The sequence below is a fragment of the Lissotriton helveticus genome, chromosome 1_1 (genome assembly GCF_964261635.1).
Source record: "Lissotriton helveticus chromosome 1_1, aLisHel1.1, whole genome shotgun sequence".
Taxonomy (NCBI): Eukaryota; Metazoa; Chordata; class Amphibia; order Caudata; family Salamandridae; genus Lissotriton; species Lissotriton helveticus.
In genome coordinates, this window is record NC_136057.1 from 915,031,355 (window position 1) to 915,049,111 (window position 17,757).

A 17,757-nucleotide genomic window follows, 5' to 3' on the forward strand; every position below is an offset into this window, starting at 1 on the left:
GTGCAGTCCAGAAGTAGCAGTGAGTGGATGCAGCTTACAAAAATTTTCAAGGTATATGAGGTTGCAGCCAATTAAATGGAGCCAAGTGACACTAGTGAATAACCAAAAATAACCAGAATGTAGGAGGTAGCATCGGTGTAATCCAGTAATAAAAAGTGGAAGTGTGCAGCTTACAAGAATGAGCACAATATATGAGGTAGCAATCAGTGCATAATAGGGATAGCAGTGAGCTGGGTGATATATATGAGGTAGCGATCAGTGCACTACAGGTGAGGAAGGAGTGACATAGGTGCAGGGTACAAAAACTGTACAAAATACAGGTAGGAGTACAATACTGCAATAAAAGGCAGACACTTAATCACACATATATGAGGTAGCGATCGGTGCATTACAGGTGAAGAAAAAGTGACATGGGTGCAGGGTACAAAAAATGCATAGAATACAAGTAGAAGTACAACAAATGTATAAACTACAAGTAGAAATATAATACTGCCATAAAAGGCAGACACTTAATCACAGTGTTTAGATACAGAGCTATGTAGGTGTGCGGTAGTCTAAAAAGGCCAGTTTTTAGGGTCTGGTCAGGAAGTGAGAATGACTAGTCCGTGATGGCCGCCGAAGAAAGAGTGAGACCAGTCTAAAATGGCCGCCAAATAGGGGAGATAGAGACGATAGTCCTCTGTTAGTTGTTGTTGCTTTAAGACCAGGGAAGGGCGGTTTCAGTTTCTATTTGAGCACGCCCAGTTCTTAGCTTGCAGGGAGTCTTATCTCTATTTTGGTGGTCTTGTGTGGGGGAGTTAAGCTGAGGAGCCTTGTGGGTATCGGAGGTACAGGAGGGGATTTATTGCTACAGTTTTATGGCCCCAGCCATTTTGTACAAAGGAGGCTTTTTCTGAAAGTGTGAATAATCGAGTGGGGTAAATAAATACCTTTTTTTGTAGATTCTGTTAAACAAGCACGTTGATGTTGCCAGCAAAGTGATGAATTTATCAAGGACTAGCCAAAAAGAACACAGTTGCATTGTGCACGACTACTGGCAGTTTGATGTGCGTGCGTGGCCAGGTTGAAGTACTGTTGCAAAGTCTTTGTGTTTTTATGTTATTTCTGCTCAGTAGTTATGCTGATGTTAAGAGCAGCGTTTTGCAGGCATCAGGGGTCTAGCCGGAGTGTGCCCAGCTGCGGTGTTTATCCATTTCTTGCCAGCAAAAAAACCCACCTTTGCAGGTCTGCTTCCTGGGTCTCAGTAGCAGCAGGGGGTCCGCAGGTTCGCGTCGTCAGGGTTAGAGGCTTCTCTCAGCAACAGTCCGCAGCGCCGAGTGAATTGTCAGGGGCTGAGTCTTAGTCTTCTCGCGGCAGCAGGCAGCAACGAGCCCCAGCTCGCTAACATCCCAGCCAGCTCCAATGCCTGCTTGTAGTCCGGCGAGAGGAGGATGCCAGATGCACCTCCGCCGCGCGCCGTCCAGATCCCGATCTCCACCGCAGGGGACAATCCTCAACAGCGCACGCCGATCTCAGCGCCGGGACTCTCAGCTGGACGGAGGCTCCCAGTCGCTCCGCTCTGCTTCGCAGCGCCCATAGGCAGCAGCAGGCAGCGCCTCACAATGCCTCCAGGCTGCACGGCCATGAATGCCGTCCCGAAAGACAGTCTCCGGGCGCCCGCCCCGCAGCCCGGTTTTCTCGGGCAATGGCAGGCAGCAGGCAGCGCTTCTCCCCAGTCCCCGGTCTGCACGGTGGCAGCTGCAGCCCCGGTAGGCAGACTCCAGGCGCCCGCCCCGCGACCGGTGTTCTCGGGCGATGGCAGGCAGCAGGCAGCGCTTCTCCCCAATCCCCGGGCTGCACGATGGCAGCTGCAGCACCGGTAAGCAGTCTCCTGGTGGCCGGCGCTGACAGGCAGTCCTTCACGTCGTGTAGTCACGCCAGCATCCGCAGCAGGCTCTCTCCCACCGTCCAGGGCTCCGCCGACAGCTCCGGTGAGAATTGCAGGGGTCCAGACGCCAGGGATTGCAGGTATGTGAAAATCCCGCTCCTTTTGAAATCCAGTTACTTGTTAGTCAACCAGTTACTTGTCAACTCCAGTTACTTGTATTTTCTCAATGGCGACGAGTGCTATCCGGGATAATTCCATGAAAGGGATCCCCAGCACTAGGAGCTCCGGAGTAGAGCTCCTACCAGGCGGCCATCTTGTAGACAGAGGTTGAAGAAGATTTTATACCACATATTTACAGAGTGAAAAGAGAAATAAAAAGAAAAAAAGAAAAAGGGCTAGAGAGCGGTAGGTGGGGGAGAAGAGTCGGAGGCTGAGATTGGTAAGAGGAGAGAGGGGGACCTGCGGGGTAGAAAGAGATTAGGCAGTTCAGCAAAAGAGAAATGACTGAAGGTCGGCAGGATGGAATCCAGTGGACCAAAGGAAAGCACAAGAATCAACAAGATGGCAGACCCGGGTCGTGGGCATCGATGGATACCATCTCAAAATGGCAAGATGCACCCAGGTCAGAACCCAAAAACCATGAGAGCAGAGTTCCATTAAGTGGGGTCTGAGGGAGGACCCAGTCACAGCACCAAGGGAGGGCAATAGAATGTCTGCTGTTCCGCAAGATGGCGGACCAAGGACAAGAGAGACAACACAAGATGGTCCCAAAATGGCGGGGTGCACACGAGTTCCAGTCCAAAAGTTACGAGTGCCAAGTCCAAAGCAAACTAGGGAGCCAAACCAACGGAGGAAGAACAGGAAGGGGAAAGGAGCCAGACAGTTAAAAGAGATTCATTAATGAGGTACGTTGCGGGGAGCACCGCTGTGAGTGTCCCGTTCCAGGCGCAAAGATCACGGGTGAGGCCATAGGCTCCTGTAATCCAGCCCAACCAGGGCGCCTCACACGGCCCAGTGTGCCCTCCCAGATCAGGGACCCACAATGAGGGCCAGCGCCGTCTCCCCACGTCATTCGACTCCCCGCTGGGAGCCCTGGGAGCCACAGTCCTCGAAACAGCTCCGGGCGGGCGCCCCACAAGCAGAATCACACTCCTCACCTCCGTCTAAGAGCCGAGCTCTTCTCAGCCGGGCAATTGCTGATGTTGGTCCTAAAGCGGGCGCCCAGTCCCTCGCAGCGCAAATCCGGGTCACGGGACTCAGCCCAGGGGTCCCCACTGCACAGCCACCGGCCACAGTCTACTGTGGAACCAGCTCAGCTTCCGCACTTGCTCAAAGCGTGTGGACGTGGGAATCACGCCTTGCCTAGGGTCCCGTAGCTGCCAATAAAGGGATCATTTGTTAGTGGGCTGAATCTTAATCATAAAACTTTTACATTACATTTCAAGTGGCGTTGGTCCATCTTTTTCTTTCCTGTAATTCCAAAGATACTGTATAGTGTTTATGTTTCAAATTATGTAGAATGTATTATGCAAACAGGCGTAAAGAGGTAGCATGCATCCACATTTAGGAAACTGTAATTATTGCCCAACGAGTACTGAAAAGTATACATATGTCACGTTTTGACTTCATAAGAATCAAATTAAAAATGGCACCTACACCGCCTTGGCTTGCTCGGGACAACATAAAAAGCCAGGCGAAAGAACTATTAAAGTTCAATCGCAGTGTTTAATAAAAACAAAAAAATCAATGTGTAAAAAGAATGTTTTTAAGATTTTGCTGTCATTTAATGAGTTAAAGCACTAAAACCTGGAAGTCCTGACTGATGATCGAAAGAAATACTTCCTGAATTTCAATAGTTGAGACATAAAAGTGTGCTTCGGTATCAGTCATTACATCAAACGGACTCATTAAATTGTGTATTCTTTTTCACGGTTTACAAGGAGTAGAACTCTGCACAGTACAAAAGTCTTTTACGAATGTTTTCCCAGCGTACTTGTAGAACTTTGTTTAAAGCATTTTAAATGGAACCAGATGAAACTGACCCTTGAGCAGCAATAAAACGTCCTAATTTACAAAGGGGGATTAAGCTATCAAAGAAACCTTTTTTATGCTATCACAACTGAGCCTTAGAGCTTGAAGAAAGTGGCCTGAGAGAAGCAGAAGGGAAAGTGTGGTGATCCTGGCCATTCTCTGCACTGTTGTAAAGCCCAGCCGACCAGTTACACGATATTTCTATTGGGCACAGTTTCTGGAAGAAGTTGCACTAGTCGTCTGCTTCCACTACGCCTGCTTCCCAACAACCCTACGCATATGCACAAGTTATGTGTTTACATAGGTTTTACATGTGTGTGTAATGCATTTAAGTAATTTAGAAAAGAATGCCAATGCCTTTTCTGACAAACAGAGGCAGAAGGCCCTCGATGTACCGCTCCACCACTTAGTGGCTGTATCAGTGTTCCTGATGGCATAGTTACCACATAGGAACATCTTTTTTATAAACCTGGTGCAAAAGGAAATGGCATCCAACCAGGGCCGGTCCTTGGACTTTTGGGGCCCTGGGCGAAAGGGAAGATGGGAGGCCCCTCTAATTTGTGACATCCAGTTCCCAGCGTTAGTGTTGGTGGTTCTCCGTGCGACATTGTTTGTTGGTGCCTCGCCAATGAGCTCCTTCGCTGTGAATTCCCTCACTACCACCCTGTAACAGTGCTCCTCAAGTTATGTTATGTAGATTTATTCTATGCAGATTTATAAAGCACATAGCCACCCTGAGGGCTTCCCAGTGCTGCGTGAGTCGATCACCGTGTACACTAGGCGGTACATGTCTAGAGCAAGTGCGGGTAAAGCCATGTTTTAAGCATTTTTTTAATCAGGTCTTGTTCATTTAGTTTCTGAGGTCAGCAAGCATAGCATTCCAAAGCTTAGGGGTCAAATGTGAGAAGGATACACGCCCCCCACCATCAATCTGATCCTTTGTTCCTTTAGCAATCAAGCATTGGAGGATGTTAGGGTACTGTTAGGAGTGTAAGGCTACAGAAGAGCCACTATCGAGGAGGGTCCACCATAGTTGATTCCCCTATGCACCAAGTAAAGTGCCTTGAATTCTACCCTTTCCTCCCCTGGAAGCCAGTGCAATTTTTGCTGAGGTATGTTTGGGAAGCTTGAGGATAGTCCTTGCTGCCACACTTTAGACTAACTGGAGTATCTTGGTGATATATTTGGGTGAGCCCATATACAGGGAATTTCCATAGTTCAAGCAGGAAAGAATCAGCACTTGGGCCACTATTCTCCTAGATTGTGTAGGTAGGAGGTCTAGGATGTTCCGTAGGGTTCTGATAAAGCCAAAACAAGATGCTGTAAACATGTTTACTTGGGCCTCCATAGATAGAGAGGTATCCAACCACATACCTAAGATCGTAATGGGGGAGGAAGAGAGATTGGCAGTGCCCCAGACACTCTGGCCATCCGCAGGATGTTTGAGGTGTTGGCTTGTTTCTTAAAATCACCAGCTTGCCTTTGTTTCCCTTCAATGTAAGTGAGCATTAGCCCTCCATCATGCAACTTTCTCTAGAAAAGGGGCTAGTTTTTTGTTGTAAACCTGTGCCCTGTTAAAGGGAGACTGCCAGTTGGGTGTCGTCAGCAAAGGAGACCATCAACACCTAAAATTCCTTGACGATGTCTGCCAATGGACTTAAATAAATGTTGAAAGGCGCAGGCCTCAATGCAGAGCCTTGCGGAACCACACACTTCAAATGGAAGACATCTGAATAGTAGGGAGGCTCGCAAATTTGAAAGGACTTTTCTTTTAGGAACGAGGAAAGACAGGTCATAGCATCATTTTCTATTCCTTTTTCACTCATCCTGAGTATCAGAGTCTCGTGGTAAACGTTGTTGAACGCTGTCCACAGGTAGAGAAGGATAATGGTAGGGAACCTCCTTTGTACAGTAATATTTTCAGCTCCTCTGTTATTGCTAATAATGTGGTTTCCATGCTATGTTTTGTAGGGAAACCAGTCTGAGTTGAGTAAAGAAGAGAGTTCTCCTGCTGGAACAGGGAGAGGTTTTGATTGATATGTTTTTCTAGTACCTTCCCCATGGCTTGAAGCAAGGAGATATGTCTGTAGTTCCCGGGACATGAGGGTTCAAGGTTGGATTTTGTTAGCAGAAGTTTAACCACTGCTTGTTTTCAAGTTCAGGGAACTACTCCAGTGGAAAGGGATAAATGGAGATCAGGAAGTGTGGTGAGAATATCTTGTGCTCCTTGTAGCAGAATGTGAGGTGGTGCCGGGTACACAGGGGATCCCGATTCAACGTTGCTAAATAATGCTGAGAGTGACTCCCCTGTGGTAGGGGAGAGTTTGAGATACATGTCATCTACTCATGCAGAACATGTGTCTCCAGCTGAATAGACAAGGGATTTTTTGTCTGTTGTAGGTTACTGTAGATAAGATCAACTTTATCTAGGAAGTACACTGGAAGTTTGTTGCAGGGTAATACTGTAAGGGTAGGTAGCGTATTTTTATCTTTTGGAGTAGTGAGTGACTGTACACTACAGGAAAGTTCCCCGGGACATTGACTATATTCATCATTACAGCTTTGTAGTATGCTGCCTGTGCTTTTTAAATTTCCTGATGAAAATGTCTGATAGGCATCAGGTAGGAGAGTTTTAGTTTTTTTAGGGGGACCAGGTGGGCGGTGAAGCAAGGTGCTGATTTCTCTTTATTTCCATTCTTTAAAATAGTGATAGGAATCGTTTCATTTGGTGAGTCCTTAATCCACTCTTCAATTATGGCATTTGATGCTAAGGGATGTTTACCTATGGCCGGTTCTTTTGAGGCTATGTAGTTCATTTATATTTCTTTATTCAGTTTTGAACAGCGTCGGCATAGGCTGATTATGTTCTTATTGCAGTAGTGGCTGGTGTCAGAGGAGAGGGGTAGGGCCAGGGGGAGAGACAACAAACAATAAAAAAAGGATAAAACAAACAACTTACCTGCTGCCTGCCACATCGCCATCTTTTGCTACTCTCAAACCTCCACTGCAGGCAGCTTCTCACAGACTCCCCTGCACCCAATCCTGAAGCTACTCTCACCCAGGGGAGCAGCTTCAGGATTGGCCTGAGCAATGATGATTTGCACTCCCAAGGGGACTGGGGACTGGGAGCCTGTGCTTTGCTGTCTCAAACCCAGCAAAGCACCTAGGGTGCAGAGAGCATTAATGCTCATGATGGTTTGGCCGGTCTGAGACAGCCAGCCAAATCGTCCTGCTCACTGATAACAGTGCACACCACTCTGAAAGTACTACAAGATTATGTGAGTGCAAATAACGTTGCGGCCAGAAGTTGATTAGCAAAGGCTACCCTATGACTCACTGTAATAATCCTTGGTCATGTTTTTAACAACTGTAATGTAAGGTGTGTTTAACACCCTGTTACAATAAAAAAGATAAATAAAAAAAAACAGTGCACACGACTCCCTTTGGACAACTGTTGCCCCCCTGGCCCTGGCTCCCAGACTCATGTAAACAAAATAAAACTATAATAAACGCTGGGTTATTGTTGTTTTATTTTTATTCATTTTTTGCGCTGCTGGCAGGGGTCGACACTCCTCCCTCAAATTGGAGGAGCTTCCCATGTCTTATTTTCCAAAGGGGATGGGATACCCTCCAGTGTTAATGAGATCAGGGCATGGTTAGTCCAGGTCATCGGACATAGGTTTACAATTTTTGTGTTAGTGTAATTTCTAAACACTGGATCTAGAAGATGTCCTTTGTCATGGGTGGGACCTGCTACTCTTTGAGTGAGCTGCAGACAGCGTAGGTCATGCAAGCTGCCTGACACCGTAGGGTTGTTGATTATATCCACATGAATGTTGAGATCCCCTAGGATAGTGAAATTAGGTTTTACGATGGCAATGCTAGCTACTATCTCAGGTAAGGCTTCTGCAAACTTAGAACATGGACCTGGAGGTCAATACATAAGTAATCCTGAGAAGGAAGCAGTGGTGACAAGTTTACAGTAAAAGAGAAATTCTCAGAGTCCGGTATAGACAAGGAATGGAAATCTCCATCTATGTGTGTCTTTTAGGATGATAGTGATACCCCACAGCTTTTGTGCGTGCAGTTTTTCCTACATACAGAATATCCTGGGGGGATGCTAGTCTACAAATGTTATGTAGCCACATATCTGTTAGGAACAAGACATCCAGTTGTTCATCATCCATTAGTGTTAGTAGCTGAAACTTATGATGTTACAGGGATCTACAATTGATAAGTGTGAGGTTCAATTTTATGAGCCCAGGTATTTTAGCTCTGACGTCTTGAGATTGAAAATTGAAAAACTACAGAGGGGGGCGCTCAAATCCCCGTTCCCTTGTCGTATTGGGAACAGGTGAGCAGGGAAGGTTTAGGCACGAGTGAGTATAGGGATTGAGCTGAATAAGTTATCATCTTTGTGCTCATCTTGCTTTTGCTCAGCGCTGCCTTTTAATGAATGATTTTACCTGCCCGAGACCTTGCAGTTATAATGCAGCAGTATGAGGCCAAGAAGATGGTGCTTTTCTCCTGGGCCTCACAGGGATAGATCTTGTCTGCAATAAGCCTTAATGTAGGGGGCCCCTCTCTCCTGGGCTTGGCACCCATCATCCGGGGATGCCAGGCCAAGGGAAAGGGCACTTTGCCAGGGCTAACCAGCATTTCCCAGACTGAGTTAATGGTTAAACTTCATGTGGCTATGGCCCAGTGGACTCCCTGGTAGTCGATCCTCAATTATTTTGTGCAACCCTCAAAGCTCTTAAGATGCTTTCTTCTAACACCCATTAACCTTTTCCAGGCCCTCATAGCTGCCATGTTTCCCAGGTCCATGCATGATGTGCTGTTCCAGGCCAGGGTTTTTCTTTGATTTCTGGGGCTTGTTGTCTTGCTTTATAATGGCATAAACACAACTACAAGTACCGAAAATCAAAATAAAAATTTGGGCTGTAGTTGCACATCTTGCATGGACCAGGGAAATTTGCCAGGTGGCCCCTTAGTGACATACAACCAACCTCCAAGCCAGCCTGTTCTAGCCCGACACCATTATATATTTAAATGTTATTGTGTGTTAGAAAAAAATGACATCCTGTAGCCTTTCCTTTTACATCAGCAAGATTGACACATAGATCAATTTGTAAAGTCCTCTCACTTTACACTCAAAGAAAAGAAAAGAAAACAATCTCTATGATAAATGAATAGGCAGCAATTTGTCAGAACACATCCTATGACATTTGATGTCTGTCTTTGAATAGTATAGGCATCTGTATTGCTCATTCACCCTTCAAACGCCAGCATTTTAAAGTTGGGGGTACTGCAGCTGCCCACCCCGCACTCATACTTCCAGCACCTATATCCTTCTTTGTCTCCTATACGGCATGTACCTTATTTCTGTACACTTTTCCTTGCCTCCTCCTGGTCTAAGCACACTGTTTCCCCATAGTCAGAGCGAGTTGCTGTTATTCACTTCTCTCAGTTATCCCCTTTGCTTTCCTTTCTCTCTTTCCCTCCAACATCTTATCTCTTTATCAACTTTCTCCTCTTAACCCATACTGTCCCACGTTAGAAGTCTTCCCATTTCCCCTCTATTGCTATATTTTATCTTCACACTTTCGCTCCGCACGCTCCCATCCACTTATCTCCTAAAGGGCAGGGTACACCACAGACCCAGATGTCAACACACACAACAAAAGTGACAACGTAAAAGCAATAACTCAAAAGCAGCTTTATTTCTCCTTAACCTTTGGAACAGCAGGGTTATTTAGGGAGTGCTGTAGCACCCCACTCACCCCTATTTCCAGCGCATGTGAAAATTCTCTGGACTGCCCACACAGCATATGCACCCACAAATGTAAAACTCTGCAGTGTTACATGGACTGTGGCAGTAAAGTCAGGCATGACTCACAGTTCCAGAACGTTAGGGGATTTGCAGATTTAAATTATGTGAACTCAGCTCTAAGGCATTAGAGAGCATTACATGATCACCAGTTACATTACAAAAGGATATTTAAATTTTTTAGGGGCATGTGGAAATAGTGATATGCCCAGAATCACAGGATGTTCAGCAGATGCTGGGACTCTAACCTAGTTCCTCAGTTCTATTAAGCTGCTCAATGAGCACAAAGCCCAGGGGAAATTGTTTAGTCACATGGGCTTCAGAGCCATAATTGAGCTACGAAGTTCAGGAGATGGGTTGGGGGGCCCTACCCTGGGTCTCACAGTTCTGAATAATGACTGTATGTCCCAGGGCAGGGGGCCCCACACTTGGGCTTTGAGGTCTGATCCATTGCTGCACGGCACAAGAGAGAGGCATCTCCTACCCTGGGCCTCACAGCGCTGGATAAGGGATGTGAGGCCAAGAGAAAGGGGCCCCACACTTGGGCCCTGATCCAGTGCATGGAAGACAAGAAAATTGGGGACCACCTCCCCATGGCTTTGAAGAGGTGTGTGGCTTTGACTATAAACTTTGCTCAGCCACAGCTTCTCCCTCTTCTACTTTGCCGCCTCTTCTCACCTATTACTGTTCAGCCGATCCTGAAAACAAAAGGACCATTTGTTGCGTGGAAACGCAAATGGCACCTTTTCAACAGAGCACATCCCCGCCCTTGACCTGCTCACACACAATAGTCTTCCCTACTGTCCCAAGACCCCCGGACATTCTTTCCATCCCCCATGCCCATAATCCCAGGACTGACACCACCCCTTTGGCACCTCATTAGCTACATGTATAATTGCAGTGATCGGTGGGGAGGGGGCCCCGGAGGAGCAGGTGGCCTGACTTTAATTAAGCCTTTCATGTGGAAGAGAGGCCCTATGTTTTTCAGCTGAGCGCGAGGCCCTGGGCAGCTGCCCATACTGCCCATGCCTAGCGCCGTCCCTGCATCCAACAAGCTAGCCAAATTAGAAGGGTTATAGAATGCCATTTGTTTGGGTGTGCCACACATAACTTTTTAGAATATTTCCTGCAACAAGGGAAACATTCTCGACAGTACATTTCTTATTTAGGTCTTGAAAAATCACCCTCAACTTTATGAGCCAATCTCCAGGATTCACAAATCTAACAGTGCCGCGATACGCTTGTGGTACTGGTGGGCACACCACAGTTTATTTACTACCCAAGTTACTCCCCCATGCAGACAGGAGCTGTTTTGGATGCAAAATCAGCCGCAACAATGGCCATCTCACAATTTCACGGCTCAGCTATTGCTGGAAAAACAACAAAAACATGATGGGTGAAATCCTAAACTCAGTGCCCTGGGCTGCATTCCAATCCAATAAGGTTTTTTGGGGGCTGAGAGACCACTCCAAACAGAGACCAGCCGTATGTGAATCAGACTTAGTCATCCTCCACTAGAATAGTCCAGACCAAACTGACACACCAGGTCTTCTGAAGACAAGGACACAAGCAATCCGAGATTGGCTTCAGATTGTTGAAGTATCAATGAGATACAGCTTCAGTCCTATGCCACAGTAAACCTGGTGCCCAGGTCTGGGCATCCCCATCACATCAAGGCGTCTCATTTAGAAATACAAAAAGTGATCAGTGGAATGCTTGGATTACTCTCAGTCACTGGGAATTACTTGAGGCTACATTCCAGGCCATAGTTTTATTTGTTGAATATGCCACTTGAGATAGGGACCAGCCATAAGCAGAAGTTAATTGGCCCTGCTTCGATAAGAACCATGCAGCTTGAACTACCGGGCGATGAGCCTTCTAGAGGGGAATACAAGAAACCTCATACCTGTTGCAAATTTGTTCGGTCTCATCAGTGTGGTCATAAAGCATAGTGATAATGGACTGACATTTGGACATACCTGTTTCATTTAGAGTCTCTTATTTAGAAAAACAAAAAGCTGATGGATGGAATGTTTGAATTAATCTCATATACGGGTAATTACTGAAGGCCACTTCCCTGCTGTACATCACTGATGAGGTCCAACTAGGTCAAAACAGCTTGAGGGTGCTGTTTAATTCAAGCTTTTCATCCAATTGTTTTCGGTTTTCTAGGTGTAGGAGATGATGCTAAAGGGTAAATGAGGCTCTAATTTCCAAATGGATGTGTAGTGGTGTGCATTCCCTGAATATAGTCATGTAAGCAAATGTGGGGCACACACACAGAGCAGTAACGTCTTAGGTTTTCACAAAGGTTTGCAAAAGCACTAACTAACTTTATCGTAGCATCTAATTTACATCAGGGTTGACCTGGCCTGATTGTACGGAAAGGACAGTTATGTGTAGCATCCATCCAACTTTTTCAAAATGTGTGTTGGAAGCGTGGTATGTATAGGAAAAACATTTGCAATGAGGAAAAATGTAAGGGAAAATAATTGACTGAATGAGTGCACTTTCCTTACTTCTTGCATAAATAGTGTACATAGTATACCGGTTAACCATGTGTAGGGGTTGGAAAATGGTCAAGAGTCTCCAAAGTATATCCATATCATACACTGGGAAAAGTAATGCACCAATGCCTACATCACTTATGTGCATGTGTTTTCTTGCTCTCTCTTCCCATGTGCTGCTTCCCTCGAGCTCCCCACACCACGCTCTCCCTGTAGATTTCTCCAGCTCATGCAATGCTTCCACCACCCCTCTTTGCCATGCTCAGCTTTCTTCCCTCTACCCACCTCCCCAACTTTTACATTGCTATTCTGCCATTCCCTGCTCACTATTGCTTCCCCATACCACTGTTGCTCCTCTGCAGTTGCTTTCATGTACTTTTGATATTTCTCTCTCTCTCTTTCAGAATAAGAGAATGTTCCTGTACAACGTGTTCTTAATATTATTTCTGTAGTAACGTTAATAGACTTTTGTCTTCACCTTGCTTGTATTGTATTCACAGCACAAGTGAATATCCAAGGACAACTAATACTGTACGCTGTGCTTTACAGAGCATACAGGATCAGTTTCTTTAGCAAAGTAAGTATCAAGAAGATAATTTCAGATTTTGTGTGTTCTGATTAATTGATGTAATGCTCAGGCATATCGTTTCCTTTTTTCATGCACAAAAAATTACACTTTTCCAAAACTATCATTCAGTTTTCAAAAATTCTCTATTTTCTCTATTTTGTAGGTCTTCTGCTACATGAGGCTAGATTGTATGAATAGTGTTCCATGTCTGTCCCCGAAAATCAGGACAGATTTTGCCCCTTGGAAGAACACCTAAGAAGACAAGCATTTATGAGAGTTTGAGCTATTGGCATTGTAAATGACAATGCCATTAATGTATGTGTTGTTTTTAAAACAGATCAAAAAAAGGCATTGTCACTTACAATGCCAATAGCTTAAACTCTCGCAAATGCGAGACCTATTGCATTGCAAATTCGTGCTATAAAAATAAAATAAAGCGTTAAGAGAGAGAGTGTCCTGCCTGCAACAGCAGGCTGTGCAATGCTATTTGAGAAAATAGTGCCCGGAGGCTGTAATTACAGCATACCGAGCAACAACACCCGTAACGTGGGGTCCCCATGGGAGGTAACAAATACAAAATAAAAACTTTAAACCTTGAATTTGTAAAGCGCACAGCTACCTCCGAAGTGGTTTCCCAGAGCTGGAGCCCTCGGGAAGATTAAGCGAGCTATTGCCCAGAGTCACATGATGCTGGGCTGACCTGCCACTGGTGCGGGGATCAAACCGTGAACCCCGTGGTCAGGCACCCTGGCCACTCCGCCACACCTCTTCCACAGTAATGAGACAAGGCAGTACAAAGGAGGGACTACGGAACCTATTGACGAATAAACAGCTACAGTTTACAGTGGAGAATGACACAAGCCAATGAAAAATATGGGCAGAGAGTGGGCGGAGCTTCAAGTCGCTACCTCAATACAGCATGCCTCGCAGAGCAGCGCTGCCCAGGTTCGACCTAAGAAAACAGTAAATAGTTGAATTGGGTTGATGGCTTATTTTCACCACTTTCTTTACCATTTCTTTCCATCTTTCCTCTGTTCTTGACCTTAATTCTTCTCTAACAGAGTGTGGCTCTGATCCTTCATTTCTAACTTTTTTCTTTTGTTCCTACGTTTTTGAAGAATAAAATGATTGCCTCTTATCTTCTTTCCTTTTTTTCTCTAGTATATGTAGTTATAGGCTTTCTTTTGGGGTTGTATGTGACTTTTAAGAGCTTGTCTTTTGCAGTTCAAATAGTGTAATTCAAACAATTCCCTATTTAACGCCTATCCTTTATAGTTCTTTCTGTCATTTGATTTCTTTGGTCCACAAACTGGCCACGTAGAGGGGAAACTTGTGTCCACCTGACTCCTGAGGGAACCATGAGAACCACCACCCACAGTCATATGCTGTCAGTCTTCGGTCTCCTCTGCTGTCTCAAGTGTGACTCCTATCCTAGTTTCCTCTTCATTGGGTTGGCCTTGCCTTTGAAGGGCATCTTCGACGGCCTCCTAGCCCCAGGTATCAGCTTCTACGTTCAATATTGCACCACGTGGCTGGTCTTCTCCTTTGTCCCTCCTCTTCCTCCACATCACTTCCTTCCTTCCTCCTCCAGCTGCTTACAGATTGCATCTTCTTTTCTTTCTTTCTCTTCTGGGCTGTGTTCTCCACATGATCATGACTGGCTGCATAAGGAGGCATTTTGGTTGTCTGGAGGGTGGGGAGAAGTCCAAGGTAAGTCACGGCATTCAGCTGAGGGTGATTACAGTTATGGCATGGTGGCCAGCCAAAACTGGTCTGTGCATCATACCAGAGTCGAATAGACTTTTTCAGTCCAAAAATCTATCCTATTAGCCTTAGCACAACATGCCCATAATTTTCTCTGAAAGATTGTAAAAAATGTGTTTTTTATGTATGTCAATATTAATTGCAAAACACCGAAAGAAAGTATTCTTTGTGTAGGAATGGAAGGAAACTTGACTTGGAATGTTACAGATGATCTTGGCAGCTGTTTTTATGTCTGGTGAATTTTAATGCTTCTTAAGGAATTTAAAGTAAGCTATGAGGTATAAGTTCCATGTGAATGATTACTGTCCTAATGTGAAAAAGATCCCAGGCTGTGTCGAAGCCATAAGACTCCTTTGCGAGCATTCCACGGTTTGTGATTTTACCCCTATGCATTAAATCACCTACATTCCAGTGTTCCCTTATTAAAGAATAGAGTAGCAAACACTGAATTGGTAATAGCATGAGATATAGATTAGGCTTCAAAATTAAATAGACCAATTCGCAAAAGAAAGTGCCTTCGGCTGCAATCTTGCAAACCCTTTCATGGACATGTCCATTTGCACCAGAAGTAATTGTGTCTTTCTCGTGAATGCATATTTTGATAATTCTTTACAACAGAATTTGGTAACTTCAGTGAGTCAGGGATGAAACTTAAAATGGCAGCGAAGTACCTCTGTGTCTCAAACAGGATCGGGCAATTCTACCCAAAAGGAAATGGGCCAATTTTGTCAAAAATGTAATTTTCATCTTATCGGTGAAACTAACTTGGTTTAAAAAAATCTTTCCGATCAAGAAATATAAAAATATTTATTTGATACTTTCCAATAGCAGACCAGACCCGTATGGTATCACATCTCTGTATCTTCTAATACAAGTTAATTAGTGTGAAAAAACAGAAGACATCGTAACATAAATTCATTCATTTGAAACAATATTTTGATATGTCCAAGTACGAAAACGAACCTCCTCGATCCGCAGTGATGGGAACTGGAGGATAGTATGAGTAAGTGTTTGTCACAATTAAGGGCATCATGTGTACAGCTAAATACAAGCATTGGCAGAGCCAATAACAATGGAAATGGCATACTGGTGGGCTAGTTATATATTTTTTATTTCATTTATTTTATTTTATGCGATTTGTAAAGCGCGCAAATACCCGAAAGTGTCTCGGCGCTGAGGACAACGAACATGAACCAGACGACAGAGTAATTTATTGAGTAAACAGCCATGATTTTGTCATTTTTCTGAAAGCAAGTTTCGCTGTAGCAACAGTAAAACGTGTGTCACCACATGAAGCTGTCTTAGTACGAGGGACCTTTAGCAGAATTGTTGTGGAAGAGACCGATTTGGAGTGTTAGCATCAAGGGCCTCATTCAAGAACAGAGGTCTAGAGTTGTGTGAAGCTTTGTATGCAATACAAAGCACTTTAAACTTAATGCGATTTTTGACAGGGAGCCAGTGATACTGTTGAAGTAGATGTGAGATGGATTTGTATTTGGGAGTGCCTGATAGCATTCTAGCTGCTGAGTTTTGAACCACTTGGAGTTTGTGGAGGACTTTGCTCTGAGCATTAATGAGAATCCCGTTGCAATAGTCAATGGTAGACATAACCAAGGTGCTTACTAGTGTCTTTCCAGCCCCAAGAGAAAGAAAAGGTAAGAGCTTTTTATCATTCGCAATTAGTGGAATGAAGAAGAAACCACAGCATTGGCATGAGGGACAAAGGACAGCCTATCGTCAAATATGACGCCCACATTTCTGACTTTGGTTACAGGCGGTGGAGGGGGCCCCAAAGAAGATGGCCACCAGGAAGAAGACCAATTTGGCAATAATTTACCGAATATCATAACCTCTGTTTTTTCAGAGTTAAGTTTAAGGCAGTTGTTGGCCATCCAGCAACAGATGGCCAACATGTCTTTCTGCAAATTCGCTGCTACTTCATCGCCATCATTACGTACGGCAAGCACCAGTTGAGTATCATCGGCATATGATGTGAGGCCCATCCCTTGTGCTTTGATGACTTTGGCTAGGTCCAACACATAGGTGTTTAATAGTGTCGGACTTAATGATGAACCTTTCGGAACACCACAAGGGAGGGCTAATTGAGAAGAATTGATGGTGCAGAGATTCACTGATTGCGTACGATTTGTAGTGAAAGAAGTAAGCAGTGCTCTTGCTGTATGTGTGATACCTATTTTTGTGACACGGTCGATCAAGATGGTATGATCGACCATGTCAAATGGCGCTGATAGATCCAACAATATGAGGACCACGGTCCCTCCTTGATCTAAAGTCATCCTAATATCTTCAGATGCTTTAATGAGCGCCGTCTCAGTTCTGTGGTCCATTACGAAAACCGAATTGTGTGTCATCCAGGAGATGGTGATCTTCAATGTGCTTAGATAGTTGAATATTCATAATTTTTTCAAAGATTTTTGCTGGGAAGGGCAAACTGGCTATATGTCTATAGTTCTTCATGTCGTTGGGATCTCGATTATGTTTTTTTAACAGTGGTTTAATGATTGTTTTTTTCCAGATCCGGTGATATATGCCCAATGTGAACATTGCATTGCAAATGTTGGATAGACTAGGCGCAACAAGGTCAGCGATAGATTTGAGGATGGCTAGTGGACACAGGTCAGTAGCAGAGTCTGACTTAATAGTGGAAATTAAATTCAAGATCTGGTCGGATGGTATCCTGTCAAATTGCAAGAGGGAAGGAGAGGATTCGGTAATACCAAGGATAGTAGCTTGATCATTAGTCTTGGGTTGAGAGGAAAGTTAGTGTAAGTGTCATTAACCTTTTTGAAGAAATAGCTAGCAAGAGAATCGCACAAGACCTGTGTGGGAGCTGGGGTAGGATTAGATCTAAATCCTGAGAGTTTGGCTACTACCTGAAAGAGAAGTTTGCTAGAATCTTGCGCGGATTCTATCTGTCCAATATAGTATTTGCTTTTCTCCTGCACTATCAGCCATTTGTATTTGGTAAGTGCGTTTTTATAATGAGTTTTGTCATTGATGTTATAGTTTTTTTGCCAATGTCTCTCTAGATTTCTACACAGTTGCTTCTGTGCTCTGAGGGTTTCTAAAAACCAAGGAGCAGAAGGGGCGTATCGATTTTTGGAAATTTATTGCAAGCATATTCAACAAAAATGAAAATAACAAAAAAAAAGAAAATATGGTGCCACCT